General features: G+C 37.4%; 1 long non-coding RNA gene across 1 annotated transcript in view; it reads right to left on the bottom strand.

The window, feature by feature from the left end:
* Nucleotides 1–779: 779 nt before the first annotated feature.
* Nucleotides 780–17,005, bottom strand: part of LOC108717538 — a 33,365-nt gene continuing 17,139 nt past the window's right edge. The window contains exons 2-5 of the long non-coding RNA XR_001935852.2: nucleotides 16,443–16,538; nucleotides 15,400–15,510; nucleotides 1,989–2,109; nucleotides 780–947 (exon numbers count right to left, since the gene is read on the bottom strand). This is a non-coding gene — a long non-coding RNA (uncharacterized LOC108717538). The remainder of the gene's footprint in view (nucleotides 948–1,988; nucleotides 2,110–15,399; nucleotides 15,511–16,442; nucleotides 16,539–17,005) is intronic.

Below are 17,005 nucleotides of genomic sequence, written 5' to 3'. Positions count from 1 at the left end.
TACTGGCAACCAATTCAACATTCCCTGTAGGTCATGCAGAGTCTATATTACAGTACTAATTAAAGGAGAACTAAAGTCTAAAATAGAATAATGCTAGACATGCACATATTTTGTATACTAAATATAAACATAAACTTACTGCACCAGAAGCCTAATAAAACAAATGATTTATGCTTTCAAAGTTGGCCGCAGGGGGCTGTAATCTTGTAACTATGTTATTTATCTTTGCAAGACCAAGACTATGCACATGCTCAGTGTGGTCTGGGCTTCTGTTGGAAGGGTTAAGCTTAGGGATCGTCATAAATTATCAAAACAGCACAAGTCAAATAGAAGCTGATACAGCAAGGCTGATTAATAATCAGAATATACAGACTGCACTGGGTCTGCGGATACAAATCTCTACATGGTTGCCGGCTGCTCTACAGGGAAACAAACAAAGCTGCTCTCCCGTTTGAAAGTATGATCGTTTCCCTGCAGAGCAGTTAGGACCTTCTGAAATTTCCTATCCGCAGCAGTCAGAGCAAGTAAAATGGAGGGGGGATTTCACTACATACAGTCAGGTTTCTTATAAAAATGGTACACATATTTCAATTGAAGTATATTGGAGATAGATTTCTTTTTCATTAAAGAAAGTAAAAATTGGATTTAATTTCTTTGCATCCCCTTTAACAACAATTTGTAATATGTATACATGATTTTGATGTAGTCCATAGCTATATAATATATGTATAATTGATCTATAGATATAACATTAGACATGACATTAATACTTACCCAATAGTTCAATATCGACACAGAGATTTAAAAAAACATTTTTGGTAAGCTTTCAGAAGATTAGAGCCGAGGTATGTGGGGAGATGCCACATATTTGGCATTGTTTCTTAAGGGCAGAGATCAGTTTGTCAGGTTCAGATGGAAGCCAAATGATTCACTTGTCGGAATTCCATCTTCGATGAAAGAAAATGAACATAGAATGTGTGTTATGAATTTAGTTCTATCAACAGTACAATACAGGCAAATCTTCTCAAAATCATCACACTAATGTTGTACAACACTTTCTCCTGTGAGAAGCAGAACTATTTAAGATATGCTGACAGTTTCATATCAGTGCTGCATTTGTGCCAAAAATAAAAATCGAATCTACAAAGTGCAAGTATGCTGGGAGTAACACAAATCGTTCACATTGTCATTTAGATTCATACCAGGGAGAAATATCTCTAATGATGACTGTAATATGCTAAATATGCACTTTTCCTCACAAAAGATGTGTTGATTATAGGGCTGTTCCTTAGGAATACTTTAAATAACCACTATTTCCCCAGATGTTTTACAGAACTGTGCTTTGTTAGTGTGGAATCATATAGCCATTCTAAGAGACCCTCTCAATTTGAAATCAAAATAACATTAAAAGGGTGGTTCAACTTTACAGGGATACTATCATGGGGAAAAAAATTCAGTTGATAGTGCGGCTCCAGCAGAATTCTGCACTGAAATCATTAAAGTTTAGTATAGTCTGACTGCAGTGGAAATAAAAGTAGGTACCAAGCTGACAGGCAGGAGTAAAGTAGATAAGTACAACACAGGGTAAAGGTGGCCATACACGGAGAGATCCGCTCGCTTGGCGATGTCTTGAGGTGGGCAATATCGGGCTGATCTGATCGTGGGCCCTAGGGCCCAAAGATCGGATCCTAACAAATTGTAACGTGTAGTCGGATCGCAGGACCGCATCAACGAACAGATGCTGCCGCGATCCGACGGGATTTTTAGTCCCATCCAATCGAGATCTGGCCGAAACTCGATCGGGGAAGCCCGTCGGGGGGCCACATACACGGGCCAATAAACTGCCGACTCGGTCTGTCGGCAGCTTTTATCGGCCCGTGTATGGTTACCTTAAGAAGGATCAAGAGGTACAACAAGCTGATCAATACCTAAAAGGATCAATACCTAAAAGATTACTATTAAATATGAATATGAAAAATCAAATATACCTTCAGACTGTTGGACCATTACTTGCATAATAACAAGATGTCTTGCCAAGAGGGGTAGTCTATGCTGCAAGTTCTAAGATTTTCTGCATTGCCAGGGGGTTACTTCTTCCATAATTCTACCCTGAAGGAAAGACCAGACATTATTTAGAGTACTGGAAGGCAATTTTCCTCATTAGGATGGTGCTATTTATAAATTAGGAATGCTATGGGCTAAAGGACTATGTGCAAAACAAAATTTAAGTAGGTTTAGTTGTTAGCAGAGCATTTTAAGAAGCATAGACAACATATTTACAGTCCTTATACATGTAACTGGAACATTACAGCATAATGCATGTTGCTTCTCCTGGTTTATATGGCCATGCCAGACTGGAAAAGCAAATCAAGGAGCCGTGCCAGACTGGAAAAGCAAAAACTATTAAACAATTAAACAAATAATTGAGGTTAGTTCATAAACCACAAAGTCTAATGGGGGTCTCAACTCATATTTCCTGGACAAGAAAGGCATACAAATTCCTGGCACACATCGTTGAGAAGAGATAAAATATATTTTGGTGACATTTTTCATCACAAACTTTAAACTTTTAATCTGGTTGTACTTCTAACATGCTAAAAATAAACACCTTCACAGTATAGTTACTTTATCCTGGAGTTGCACTCTTTTAATAAACTTCTCTGGCCTGATTCATCTCCCAGCAACAGACATTGGTTATTGCCTCTTGAATTATACTATTTCCCAAAAATTTGTGATGTGGAAAATATCTAAATAATATAATTACACTCATATGAGAGACAATATAAATGTTATTCAAGGAAATATGCCTATTATATAAATTGTAGTGTGGCTCTGTAAGTTGTACTGTTGACTAGTGTCCTCTCAATAACAACAACATTACTGGAAGTTAATGTGATGACAGAACATCTGGTGGGAAAGGTAGTGCACAATGGAGTGTGGCCAAAGCAGAACAGGGCTAGGGTAGTGGGTGTTAAAGGTAACCTTGTAACTTTGTTAAACATCTTTGCAAGACTAAGACTGTGCACATGCTCAGTGTGGTCTGGGTTGCTTAGGGATCGTCATAAACAAAGCTGCTTGAGTTCTGCATGGCTGGGAAGTAAGGCGGGGGCTCCCCCTGTTGTTCATAAGTATGAGACTAAGACTGTGCACATGCTCAGTGTGGTCTGGGTTGCTTAGGGATCGTCATAAACAAAGCTGCTTGAGTTCTGCATGGCTGGGAAGTAAGGCGGGGGCTCCCCCTGCTGTACATAAGTATGATTGTTTCCCTGCTCAGCAGTTAGGGACCATCTGACAATTCCTATCCACAGCAGTAAATGAAGGGAGAATTTCACTGCATACAGTCAGGTTTCTTATAAAAACGGTAAACATTTTTTAATTACAGTTTATTGGAGATAGGTTTCTTTTTCATTAAAGAAAGTAAAAATGGGCTTTTATTTTTTTGCATTTACATGGCCTTTGCACACAATGTTAATATTACAGGAATGTTATGGTATTTTAGGTTTGGATTTATTATTTGGAATGCTTGAAACATGGGTATTGGGGGTATTGGGAAGGTGCCTTAAAATTAGGCATGCACCGAATCCAGGATTCAGTTGGGGATTCGGCCTTTTTCAGCACGGTTCAGATTTGGTCAAATCCAAATGCTTGGACAAACTGAATCCTTAAAATCATGTGACTTTTCATCACAAGGAAGTAGAATTTATTTAACCATGCATCATGTGCATGTTTCTCTTTAACCCCGGTTCTTTTAACTAAAATTAACTGTGGTTCTTTTAACTAAAATGTACCATTTGTGTCCATGTAGGAGTGTCAGAGCATGTGACATAAAAACAGGGATTGGCACATGATTCAGTTGAATATCACAGGAAACCCTAGGATTATCACCTGCTCAAGGCAGGTTCAAATTATATGACTCCCTTGAACCAAAGTATAATGCATCTTACATCCTATTCTGCAGAACAGAAATTATCTATTAATTACAGTTGCTTATATATTTAGCAATTTATCAGTGTGTCCCTAAACCTAGATAAATCTCACCTAACAGGTGAGCAAAAATTTGCATTGCACAACTGACAACATGATTTATGTTTTTCGTCAAATCAAGCAACTTATTTATACCTCAAAATCGAATATATGAAAATAATGAAACCTATTTCTACAAAAATAAACATATTTTGTATACACTACAGTGCAGGGTACATGCATAAGTCATTTACAATTACTATAAAGTATTTAAACTTTACAAAAACTATTAGCCCAGTAAAGCTTTGCATTTGCATTTATTTCAAGCTCAGAATCATGGAAAGGCCATCTCCCATAGACTGCCATTTTACCCAAATAATCCAAAGTTTTAAAAATGATTTCCTTTTTCTCTGTAATAATAAAACAGTACCTTGTACTTGATCCAAACTAAGATATAATTAATTCTTATTGGAGGCAAAACAGGCCTGTTGGGGTTATTTAATGTTTACATGATTTTCTACTACACTTAAGGTATGAAGATCCAAATTACGTAAAGATCCATTATCCGGAATGCCCCAGGTCCCGAGCATTCTGGATAACAGGTCCCGTACCTGTAGAATACAATAATTAACAATGGGCAATACGGAACGAGAGCCGGTATAATGGGCAGTTATAATGGGCAATAACAGATAAAGCAGAGTTAATTGGCAACTGATAAGGACACCATGACTGGAAACACTTGTTATGGTTAGGAGGGACTAAGAGAGAGGCATCAAGAAGGCATGAGAAGTATTAATTGGAAGGGCATTTTCAAAAAAAAGGTGGATAATCTTTTTTAGATTTGGGTAACTAGTTTATTTTTTATTCCTTTCTTTTACATTTTACTGTCTTCCATTGGTAAGAGAAACAGTACTGAAAGATAGCTCGTGTACGTGTTGTACATATATCACCAGAAAATTCTCATGTAACTCAGTCAGGGGAATAAATAATTTACAAGCAGTAAAAAGTACTAACAAAAAAAATGTGGATTCTAGGGGAATCCCTGCAGTAAAATACCTGTTTCATCTCACAATATTCCTAACCATCAAATAAACGCTAGAAGAAAAGCTTTAATGGTCGACAAAGGCTTCAAGCTGGTTGCTTTCCATTTTTCCCTTTTAGTTTTAAAGAGGTGTGTCAAAAATGTTGGTATGACAGTTTGAAGAACACAGGCAGGTGCAATATCTTATTGCTCTGATTTTAAATCCAAATAATTTGGTATGTAAATCAAATATAAGATGAACAGTTCTCTGTTTATCTTCTGCTAAAGACATATGCATTTGAAGGGGGTTATTTATCAATATCCACATTTTATGATGTTTTAAATAAAAAAGTCCAACCAAGTAGAATCTCATTTGGGAAAATGAGGAAAAAACACAACTTTTTTGCATTGTTGCACTAAAAATATGAATTTGTCATATGTGAAACCCGAAAAGTCTGAATTTTTCGTGAAATAGGAGGAAATACCAAAAATGTTCAGATCGTACGAAACCCAGCCAAGACAATAATATCTTTGAATTGCAAATAGGACCTCTGCCATTGATTTCTACAGGATCTCGACAGGTTGGAGATGGAGTATTTTTGAATTCTGACTTTTTGCAGCCTTGGGGTATAATAAATCTAAAAAAGAATGTAACTAAAAATTTGGATTTTATAGGATTTTTTTTTTTTAGTTTTTAGCATTTGGACTTTAATAAATAACCCCCTTATTGTTATATATTGTTATATATTTATTTTACAGAATGCTGACATTTGTATTTGTACACATGGGGGCACATTTACTTAGTTCGAGTGAAGGAATAGAAGAAAAAAAACTTTGAATTTCGAATGTTTTTTTTTGGCTACTTCGACCATCTAATTGGCTACTTCGACTACAACTTCGACTCGAACGATTCAAACTAAAAATCGTTCGACTATTCGTCCATTCGAAGTCGAAGTACTGTCTCTTTAAAAAAAACTTCGGCAAGTAAAACCTACCGAGGTGCATAGCTTTCTAACAAAAAGGTCCCCATAGTCATTCTAACAATTTTCTGGTCAGAGAAAAATCGTTCGTTCGATGGATTAAAATCCGATCGAATGATTTTTCGTTCGATCGAACTAACGAATTGCTGTAAATCCTTCGACTTCGAAGTCGAAGGATTTTACTTAGACGGTCGAATCTCGAGGGTTAATTAACCCTTGATATTCAACCCTAGGTAAATGTGCCCCATATTGTCAATGATTACTGTTAAATAACAGTTGATTTTTTGTTTTTTTTTACAAAGCTACCACTGGGGCACTGACCACCCACTACCAAGCAACAGTTTCCTTAGTAACAGTTAACCAATGTGGTGCTCCATTGTTACTGGGTCTTTGCATGTGCAAAACGCAGCAATTCACAAGAACTGTCATGGACCTTGAATTTATAAATACAAAATAGTTTATCACCCAGAATGGACAACATTTTTTAAATCTTTTTAAACCTTTGAATGTGTTTGAATTATCAGTCATTTTTAGAGATACAAGCTTATACCATAAACTACCACAAAAAGTGAACGGAAAAATGTTAGGAAATGATTTTCCAAAAAAATATAATTTTAATTATTTTAGTGGAATGAACAGTTTTCCTACTTTACACAAGGAATTATAACAGACGGTTATATGAAGTCAGAAGGATGTGTTATCATTTCTTGGAAATGTCTGTGAAAATGACGTCTCAAATTAAATCTTCGTTAGAGCTAACTCTTGTTTTTTTGTTCACATTCAATTCTGTGAATGAGCCAACATACTTTTTCAATTAAAGCAAGTACAGGACATGCTATTTTAATCCACCCCCCACCAATTTCCTTTATGAAAAGTAAAATGCTAATAGTTAGTCATCGTGGGTGTGCTCTCCTTGTGTTGCTACACCAGGTCAAATACCACATGGTAGAAAATAAAAATGAGACGCAATCTTGTGCCTATTTATTATGGGCTAAATATATTTCATGACGAATAATCTCAGTGCCCTTAATAGAATTAGTAAAACCCACCCATGATGCCTTATGCTTCTCATATCACATAGCTGTAATAATCTTCAATAGTTCTCTTATGAAATCCCAAGGGGAAAATGTGGTTATAACACAAAGCAGTGGCGGAACTACCGGGGGAGCAGGGGGTGCGAGCGGGCCAGGGCCCGCACCCCCTCAGGGCCCCCCGGCAGTCCGTTCGCCTCTGTAAAAGACCGGCAAATGCGGCCGTACGGAGGGGGCAGGGCCCGGCTGTGCGTCACGCACCAGGGCCCGCCCCCCTCTAGGATCGCCACTGACACAAAGTGCTACGTTGTATAAAGTGCTACTTTAATGTATACAATCAAACACAATTATCAGTAGATAACCTTACTCCTAAGTAGGGATGCACTGAATCCAGGATTCGGTTTGGCCAGGATTCAGTTTTTTTAGCAGGATTCGGATTTGGCCTAATTTTTGTGCCTGAACGAACCGAATCTGAATCATAATTTGCATATGTAAATTATGGACGGGAAGGAAAATAACGTGACTTTTCATCACAAAACAAGGAAGTAAAAACATTTTCCCCACCTTTTCCTTTCCCACCCTTAATTTGCATATGCAAATTAGGTTTTGGTTCGGTATTCAGACAAATCTTTCACAAAGGATTCGGGGATTCGTCTGAATCCCAAAAAGTGAATTCAGTGCATCCCTACTCCTGTATCTTATTTGTAAGCAGAACTATAAAATATGTTCCCATTATTGCATTTCTAGATTTATTTGAAGGGATTTATAGACATTTGGTTTTGGTTCATTCCTCTATTTAATGGTGTATAGATATGTTTTACCATATCAGTGTTTATCATTAAGTAAATGTGTGTATTTATTTTATATCACGAACAAGAGGGAAATCAAATATTCTAAATAATAGCCATATGAGAATCCCAAACAGAATCCAAGACTCATCTAGAGAAATCTCCAAAAAAATGTTTTGGGATATTTAAAGTAAAATTGACATCACCAAGGGTGGAACACGAGCATCCTAAGAAGTGACTCAACATTCTTACTCAGAGCCGCACTCTTTCCAAAGGGCGAAAAGACAGAAAAAAAACGTGTTTAATAACCATCAAGATGTAAATACATGGAGATCCAGCTTGAGCCACACCATATCCCTGACAGGCTGTCGGCGGCCTAGTCCTGATGCTCAGTCACCCTGGAGAAAGACATCCTGAAGATGGGAAACTGATTCACTGGTAACAGGAACAGCAGCACCTGTAGCACCAATATTTAAAAGAACAGTTCAATGTGAAAATAAAAACCATGTAAATAGATAGACTGTGCAAAATAAAAAATGTTTCTAATATAGTTAGTTAGCCACAAATGTAATGTATAAAGGCAGGAGTGACTGGATGTCTAACATAATAGCCAGAACACTACTTCCTGCTTTTCAGCTCTCTAACTCTGAGTTAGTCAGCAACTTGAAGGGGAGCCACATAGTACATTTCTGTTCAGTGAGTTTGTAATTGATCCTCAGCATTCAGCTCAGATTCAAAAGCAACAGATATGACCCATGTGCCCCCCCCCTCAAGTCTCTGATTGGTTACTGCCTGGTAGCCAGGGTAACCAGTCAGTGTAATCCAAGAGAGCTGAAAAGCAGGAAGTAGTGTTCTGGCTATTATGTTACACATCCAGTCACTCCAGCCTTTATACATTACATTTTTGGCTAACTAACTATATTAGAAACATTTTTTATTTTGCACAATCTATCTATTTACCCAGTTTTTATTTTTACACTGAACAATTCCCAAAATAGAGGCATAGGACTCCTACTTTACCACTGCAAATATTGTAATAGACTGGTCATCTCATTAGAAGCCTCCTAGGGATAAATATATCCTAAGACATTACTATTTTGCAACCCCATACTTTTCCTCCTTGGTGGAGCACAAACTACTCTTCATAACTTGTTCTTACCAACTTATACCCCAGGGGATGTACTATGACAGGAGCTAGTCTGTCACAGAGCCCCTATATCTCCTGCTTAACTAACTGAAATGTTTATCTTATTGCCTTGAACTTCTCCTGATGCCTTCCTCTAGCTCAGTCTATTTGTCACATCTACCCCTTGCACAGGGGTAGTCCACAAAAAAAAAAGAGGCGGAGCAGAGCACTAGGGAAGCAGGAATTCTGTACTACCCCATGGTCAATGGAAGTATAGTAACCAGCACATTTCTTACATCAGTAACTTTAAAAGGAGAAGGAAAGGTCTTTTAACTTGGGGGTGCCAAAAGTTAGGCACCCCCAAGTGATCGCATGTACTTACCTTAAACCCTGTTTTGGTGCACCTATAAGGAGAGAACTGCACTGGCCCAGGAACCTTCCAGCGAAGCCTTCTGGCTTCTTCTTGTTTCTTGCAGCTGTGCATGAGCAGTAGCAGGAAAGCTGAACTTTAACGAAAAAGTCAGCTATTTCATTCTACTGCCCATACGTCTGCCCTGGGAATTTTGAAGCTAGAAGAAGTGGAAAGACGATCGCTCCATGGTTTTTGCTGCAACACTCAATGAGTATCAAACTTTAGTAGAGGCTGGTGACTTCGTACAAACACCAAATTAAACAATTGAGGTTTTTTTTTCCACTAAAAATTCTGATTTTATAGTAATACAAACTCAATTTTTTTAGCATTCGGACTTTAATAAATAACTCCCTAAATGTTCTATTAACATTGTTAATTGTGGGATTATCAAGAATAAAAGGTCTATGGGAGGAAATAAGGTCACTGACATATTGACAGAAGTAAAGCAAGACAAATACCATTTAAAAATGTATTAGTGGCCCTTCAAATCCTAAATTAAAATCTTGTTATAATGGTAACTCACAAGCTACACATATAGAGCATAATAGATTATAAAATGTTGTCCATTTTCCTGTTACTTTGTCACAATGGATCAATTCTTCAGCACTTCCAACAGAAACTGCCAGTGAATTCATAAAACAAAATCTGTTCTCAGTGTTTGTCTTAATATGGCAAAAGAATTGTTATCAGCATGCTTATATAGTTTTACTGAACTGTAAAATGTTTTGTCAAGCTATAATAATATGTATGTGTTTGAAGGGGGACCCATGGTGCTTACCGTAGGGCTCCAGGCAATGGTTTCTATCATTAAAAACAAAATGTTTTTGCTGAGTCCTTGAACAATTAGCAAGCAGCGCAGTTAATGTTTTTTTTTACCCATTTGCAAGCATGTTATTTGAATATTGGAATCGGCTGCTTGTTGAAAGAATAGCTCCCTCTTCTGACTAAATATAGATCTGAAGTGCAGAACCTGTAAAGTGCTTATTAGGTATTAAAATGCAGATATTTAAGGAATTCACGTTATTGAGAAAATGTTTAAAAGCCAGATTAGTAATCCAGTTTTGCACAATTATTTGCATAAAGATCCTCGCATCCATTGCAAACAAAATGATTACTATATTCCACAATTAAAGGGGATCTTAACCCCAAAAAAACATAAATTGGTGTAACCATATTGACTGCGCAATGAACATTGGAATGAACATGAATCTCCTATTTTAGGTAGTTTCTGAGATATATCAGTTTCATACAATTTTATACTGCAGGCTTCAGCCTTTTCAGCTTTTTGAAAGCCAAGGATGTCAGCAACCCTAACAGTCTATGCACTTGATTCAGTTAACTTTTGGGTTGCTGACTTGCCCTGAGAGAGCCCCAAAGCCAATGTCCTCTGACACCCCGTCCCACCCAATGCGCACATAAACATTCTTCCTTTATAACGGAGCACTAGCGCCTAGTCTCTAGCTGGATGGCATGCTGCCCCTTAATCACAGCTGTCAGCCTTGGCTAGTGGAAATGTGGGGGACCTTGCCACCAGAAATTTTTGACACAGACCTGAAGTGACATCACACAGTGAGCATACTCGCCTGGTAGTAACGTCACAAGTATGTGCAAAGGATCTACTGATGTCGCTGTGCTCTACCCATGCATTAACAAATGCTTTCCTGGGATGTCGCTGAATGCTATTGCACATCCACATGATGAAATTTACAGAAAACCTTGAAAAATTTTGACAATTCTCTAGGGTGACGGCAAACCGGGGGAAGGGTGCTAAAATCAAGTAAATCGTGAAAAATGGGAGGGATGTAACAGCTCTGCTCCAATTTAAGCCCCCCGAGGCCGGACCTTTGTGGCCGGGCCTGGCTGACTCTCAATTGAGTCAAAAGCTCAAAAAGGCTAAAACACTTAAATTATTTCAGAAAACATAAAAAAAGTAAAAGAGCTCAGGAAAGCTCCTGAGTTTACACAGGATCCATTTTTAATCCAGTCTGGACAGCACAAGTAAAACATTTATTAGAACATCAGTAATAAATCACGCAAACTGACTTAATTTTATTTTTCTTTAAAGCACGTGTTTTCATGATAATGATATACTATATACTATAACTAATTTACATGGTTTTGCATGTACCTCCAGGGACATACAGTAACCTAGAACTCTTGCTATGGACAAAGGGGTGTATTTAATAAAGAGTGCTTGCAATAGTTTGCCAGAGTGAAATTCCTTTGCTATCTCTCTCACTCTATTAAATTTTGTGTAATTTTGTGCATATTTTTCAAAAAAAACAAATTAAGGGGGTTGTACCCAAATTTTTCTCATTATTTTATTAATACTCCCACCCACAATTTTACCTTATTTATCAATAAAATAACTTGAAAATTTGGTGCAGGATGAGATTCTATAAAATCAAGGTAAAATCGTGGAAAAAAGTTCTGGATTATGGTCTGAAAACCATACATTTTTTTGGATCATAGTATGAAACCAAGCGCAGATCATGATATCTTCCAATTGGAAAGGGGACATCTGCCATTGACTTCTACATGACCTCTGCAAGTTCTAGACAGAATATTTTTGGAATCTAACTTTTATCAGCCTCGAATTATAATACATCTCTAAAAATGTGAGGTTTTTTTTTCCACGAAAAAATTGTGTTTTCCCCTTTAAATGCCAACCAGAAAAAATTAGACTTTAGTAAATAACCCCCTAAATGTCTACTTTTTAGATCACTAGAAAATTAGTCTAGTCCTGATACTGTCCTTGGACAATGCCTTTACTGTGTTCACTTTTCCCCCTCCAATTTGTGCCTGTATGTAAGCCAACCAACCATTTAGAATGTAAGCTCTATGGGGCAGGGACCTCCTTACCACATAGCACTTAGGCTCTTATATGAGCTCTTTGTACTGTGTATATTTCTTGTGATCTTTTATATATTGTAGGAAATAGGAAGGACTTTATTAAAAACAAAAAATAGCAAATACAATAATATATTCTCGTAATTTCCGATATATCAGAATAAATATGTTCTGTGTCTCAGCCTTATCATAAATGCAGACTTCATAGACTTCATATGGTCAGAACAGTTTTGGTTAAACCTTCCTTTGATCACACTTTGCATGATAGATCTTATAAAACAAAACCTCAGTTGAGGAGTGTCTGGGCTTTGTTAATTTATTAATTATCCTACTTAATTATTAATTATTAATCTGTCCTACTTAAAAAGTTAGTAAAATTTACCAGCACCATTTGAATACTGTAGGTAGTTTGGTGTATTGGTACATTATATATATTTCATTCTGAACATTCAGGGGGTTATTTATCAAAATCTGAAAAATCCTCACTATTTTCCGAAAACGACTCTGACCAAATCTTTGACTTTTCCCCCTTATTTATTAAAACATTTTTCAGATTTTCAATAAAATCGTGAAAAAATCCAAAATGTACAAACTGCGAATTTTTTGGATTTTTTAGCGCAGATCAGGATATAAACGGAACATCTGCCATTTACATCTACTTGAACTCAGCAGGTCTGAGTTGGAGTACTTTTTTTTTTTTATCAGGGTCTAATAAATCACAAAAAGTTTGAGCTTTTTTTCTATGAAAAAATGGCGGTTTTCCCCTTCAAAAGTCCGACCAGAAAAAAACAGACTTTTATAAATAACCCAATAAATGTTATTTAATCGGTTTCAGCCATCAAAAAGATGAATTTGGCTCTATGCCAGCGCTAGAGCTCTGTAAACGTCTTTGGCTCCCAAACATGGCATATACAATATTGTGACCCCAACAAAGAAATAGTTGTAGTAGATCACTGATCTCAATGTCCAGCTGGTAAATCAGCTGATGCCCCTGCTTGTGCTGCACATGTTATTTATTTACTCAAGCTGTTTATCTTCTATAATTATTCCCCAAGATCACCTTCTACTTCAGTTAAACAATTATTTACATGTTTAGTTAACAATTATGTTTACAAAACTACAAAATTGAAGAGGTACAGTATGATTTGTTCAGAAACTGATGGCTAGTAATGGGCGAATCTGTGCGAAACGCATTGAAGCCAATGGGGGTCAAAATAATTTTGACACGCGTCAATTTTGATGCCATCGACAATTTTTATATGCTTTTTTGTAAACTATTTTATCCAAATGCATTAAAGATAATGGGCGTCCGAATAATTTTGACGGACAACAATTCTTATGCATGCAACAATTTTGGTGCACACCAATTTTTTTTGACGCGCCAGATTTTTCTAATTTATTCACTGGCGGAGAAACGCGGAAATTCGCAGCGAATTTGTGCCTGGAGAATACATTCGCCCATCACTACTGATGGCAAATAAAAAGATTATGCTGACCACAAGAGGGAGCAAACCTTACATATTCTATATATGCAATAAACTAGAGGCACACTGATCTACTGTAACATCTGATTCAGCAATACAGCTAACTGAATTGGTCTGTGAATGTGAAGTGTAACCAGGGTCGGACTGGGACACCAGGGGCCCACACAAAATCTTTTGACCAGGGGCCCAACAATTAATCTTAGACCAGGGGCCACTGTCAGTACTATTATTTTTCCTCTCCACACTCAACCTCTATTCTCCTAGTCTCTTTTCTTTGCATAGTATAATCTATTATTCCATCTATTTAGCCTCTTTGTTCTCATAGAAATAGGGAATGGCCATGAAATAGGCCAAATGTTTAGCAGCATGAGGGCCCACTGACACCTGTGCTCACCGGGAGTTTTCCTGGTATCCCTGTGGCCCAGTCTGACGCAGAGTGTAACAGAACAGGTAAATAGACCCATCCTTCTGTAGATTGCCCATCTACAATTGAGGTTCTTTAAAGGTTCTAGACAACACCCTTAATAGGAAAACTGGTACACTTTAGAAATTTAGACAACTCACCACTTCATTCAGTGGGTCCAGGTGCACAAGCCCCAGACAAATGCAATATCTGTGCTAGATGAATGGCAGGCACAAAACTGGACCAGGCTCTGTCTGCACTACAAAATGGTGTTTGTCATCAAAATAATGAAAAAATATAAATCTGTGAATACTAAATAAGCTATCAATACTTCACTTTTAGAGGGGTGCGCCGTTTTGGTGTAAATAATGTAGATGGATAAATAAGGGTTTGCCTAATTTTTAACTATAAAGGGAGGACTACTACTTCTGTGTTAGTAGTACAAGTAAAGGGGTGTAAAATAATTCATATGTATCCTGCAATATATTAGATAGCTGGAAATGCCCCTCATAGCATAGGGTAGTCCATAATCGCTGTGCACGAATTTACACTTTGCATAACATTTTTCAGAGAATAGAAGGGGTCCTACAATACCTTTAATGTAAATAACTCAGTATATTACAGTATATAAGGTAGTACCACAGTATATAAAGTAGCCTGCAACACCTGCAAGCAAAAAGTAGTCAACAGCCATGGTCATACACAGGCCGATAAAAGTTGCTGACTCAGTGTCTTATCGTGCAGTATATTGTGCCCACCAACGGGATAACAATATTGAAAAAAGGAATTTCTGGTTCAAAGCCAAATTATACAATCTCACCCATCTACACGTGGGGTCTGGGTACACACACCCAATAACTACAGCTCAAGGTGGAAATATTAAACCAAGGAAGAAGCAGCAGGCACTCACACTCAGTGGACTGTCAAATTTTATTTCAGGCAAGGAGCGAATAAGCACACCACCTTATGCATTTTGTGCATGCAGATATTTAATCATAGACTTCAATGGGATTGCCCTATTAGATATTTTGTCAAAAATTGGGAAGATATTGGTCAGGCAAGTTTAAAAATCCATTTTGGTGATGACCGCATCAACTCATTGATGCAATCCTTGCCCTGACAGCCTGCGTTCCCAGCATTGTGATCCAATCGTTTGGCCCTGTCAGCCCAAAATTGCATAAGGGCATATCAGGGAAAGGTGACCTGGCCAAACAAGTGGATGTTTATGTGTATGGCTAGGTTAAGTTAACCCACAACACCCACACAGCACCCACACAGCACAACATGTAACACAATACCCCACAGATAATAAGGTTGGTTATAAGAATAGACACTACTTACCAGGACTCGTGTGTGGTTTACAGGGGTTTAGTAGGTGACGGGCCAGGCTGACAACCCATATTTTCATATTCCCTCCTTCAGTGGAGCAAATGGGCGATCAAGAAAAGAAGTCTATGACACACAAAGCAAAGAGGGTCAAAAGCATGGGACAAAAGAGATGGGGATGCAGGTAGAAACAAACAGTGCAACTATACCAGAAAGATCTCCAAACCTTCTCAACTAATTTTTGACCAATCACAAGTTTGACTACTTTTCAATGGTGTATACATTCCGTGTTCTGTAGGCAGAATCACAGTCAACCTGAAGCCATAAATAATTCAAATGTTCTTATGATTAAATGCTCCTTTTATTTCTCAGAGAATTGTAAGATTGACAACACAAAGGTTAAAATATCTTATGGCCGAAGGAAACCTGATACAGGCACAACATGCTCATTATCCGAACTTCATTAATGGCACAAAACATAGTCATATATATAATAGCAATATTTATGAAATCGGAATCATTTTAATTAACTTCCACTGCAACCAACCACAAACATCTTGGCTGCTAAACGGACCTCTGACAGTTGTTGATAATAGAAGAGATTTCTGCTACATTCTTTTTTCCCATTAGCCTCATGCATCAGATCATGTGATGTCAACCTTTCTCCAAAGCAGAAATCTGTTTTTTGAACCTGCTTGAAAAGCACTTCCCACATTACTGGATATTATTGCTCTTTCTTTGAGATCTGTGATGCAAGAAGTAATCACATTGGAGGTCAACCTCGTATTTAGCCCTTTGTTTGTAATTAATTGTGAATTAAACCAGTCTCTTGCAAATATGTGAAAAGTTATTTAAAAAAAAAAGTATTTGTTAAAAGTAATTTATGATTATAATGAATAGTTCTACTATGTATCTCTGCCGTGTACAATGAGACATTATGGGTGCACACTTCTTTGTGACAGTATCTAGAACATGTTTAGCATACATTCATTATACAGTATGTTGTTTTTCTATGATAACATCTTTAAAGAGATCAAACAATGTCACACATTTCCTACCTTCAACCTGTTCTCCAGTGATCAATGGCTGTTGTTGTCTCTGATATTTTCTGTACTGGAGCACAGGGAGGAGGATACACAACCAACCAGACATATCTGCAAATGAAGACAGAATTAAGTTTTGTATCTGAATTAAACTGCCAGGCAATACTTTGCCATTCAATTGGAAGACAGAGTCTTTCTGACAACCCAAACCTTGTAAGCCATTGTCCTGCTGGGCACAGTGGGAGTCCAACGCTGAGTGCCATCTGTCAATGCCTTAGACTTTTTTTTGCATCCGCACCTTTAGAGTAAACTGTATAAAACCACACAAAGAAAGAAGTACTTATTCTGTTTTACCAGTTGATCAGACATTGATTTCTTGCACTGTAAACCTATAGGTGTTCTGCTTTTGCTAATAAAAATATCTGTTTACTCTATGGCTGTTGGCTATAATTGGAACAGTTGCACAGACATTCAACATTTTTAAAGGACTATCATAAAGCATATTATTTCCAGTTATGTTGGGAGTATTAAGGTGTTGCCAGGGATACATGAACAATCTTCTTTGGCATAATTAATGT

The sequence above is a fragment of the Xenopus laevis genome, chromosome 5S (assembly GCF_017654675.1).
Source record: "Xenopus laevis strain J_2021 chromosome 5S, Xenopus_laevis_v10.1, whole genome shotgun sequence".
Lineage (NCBI taxonomy): Eukaryota > Metazoa > Chordata > Amphibia > Anura > Pipidae > Xenopus > Xenopus laevis.
The sequence above is the reverse complement of the archived record's forward strand: the minus strand, read 5'-3'. Positions and strand labels throughout refer to the sequence as shown.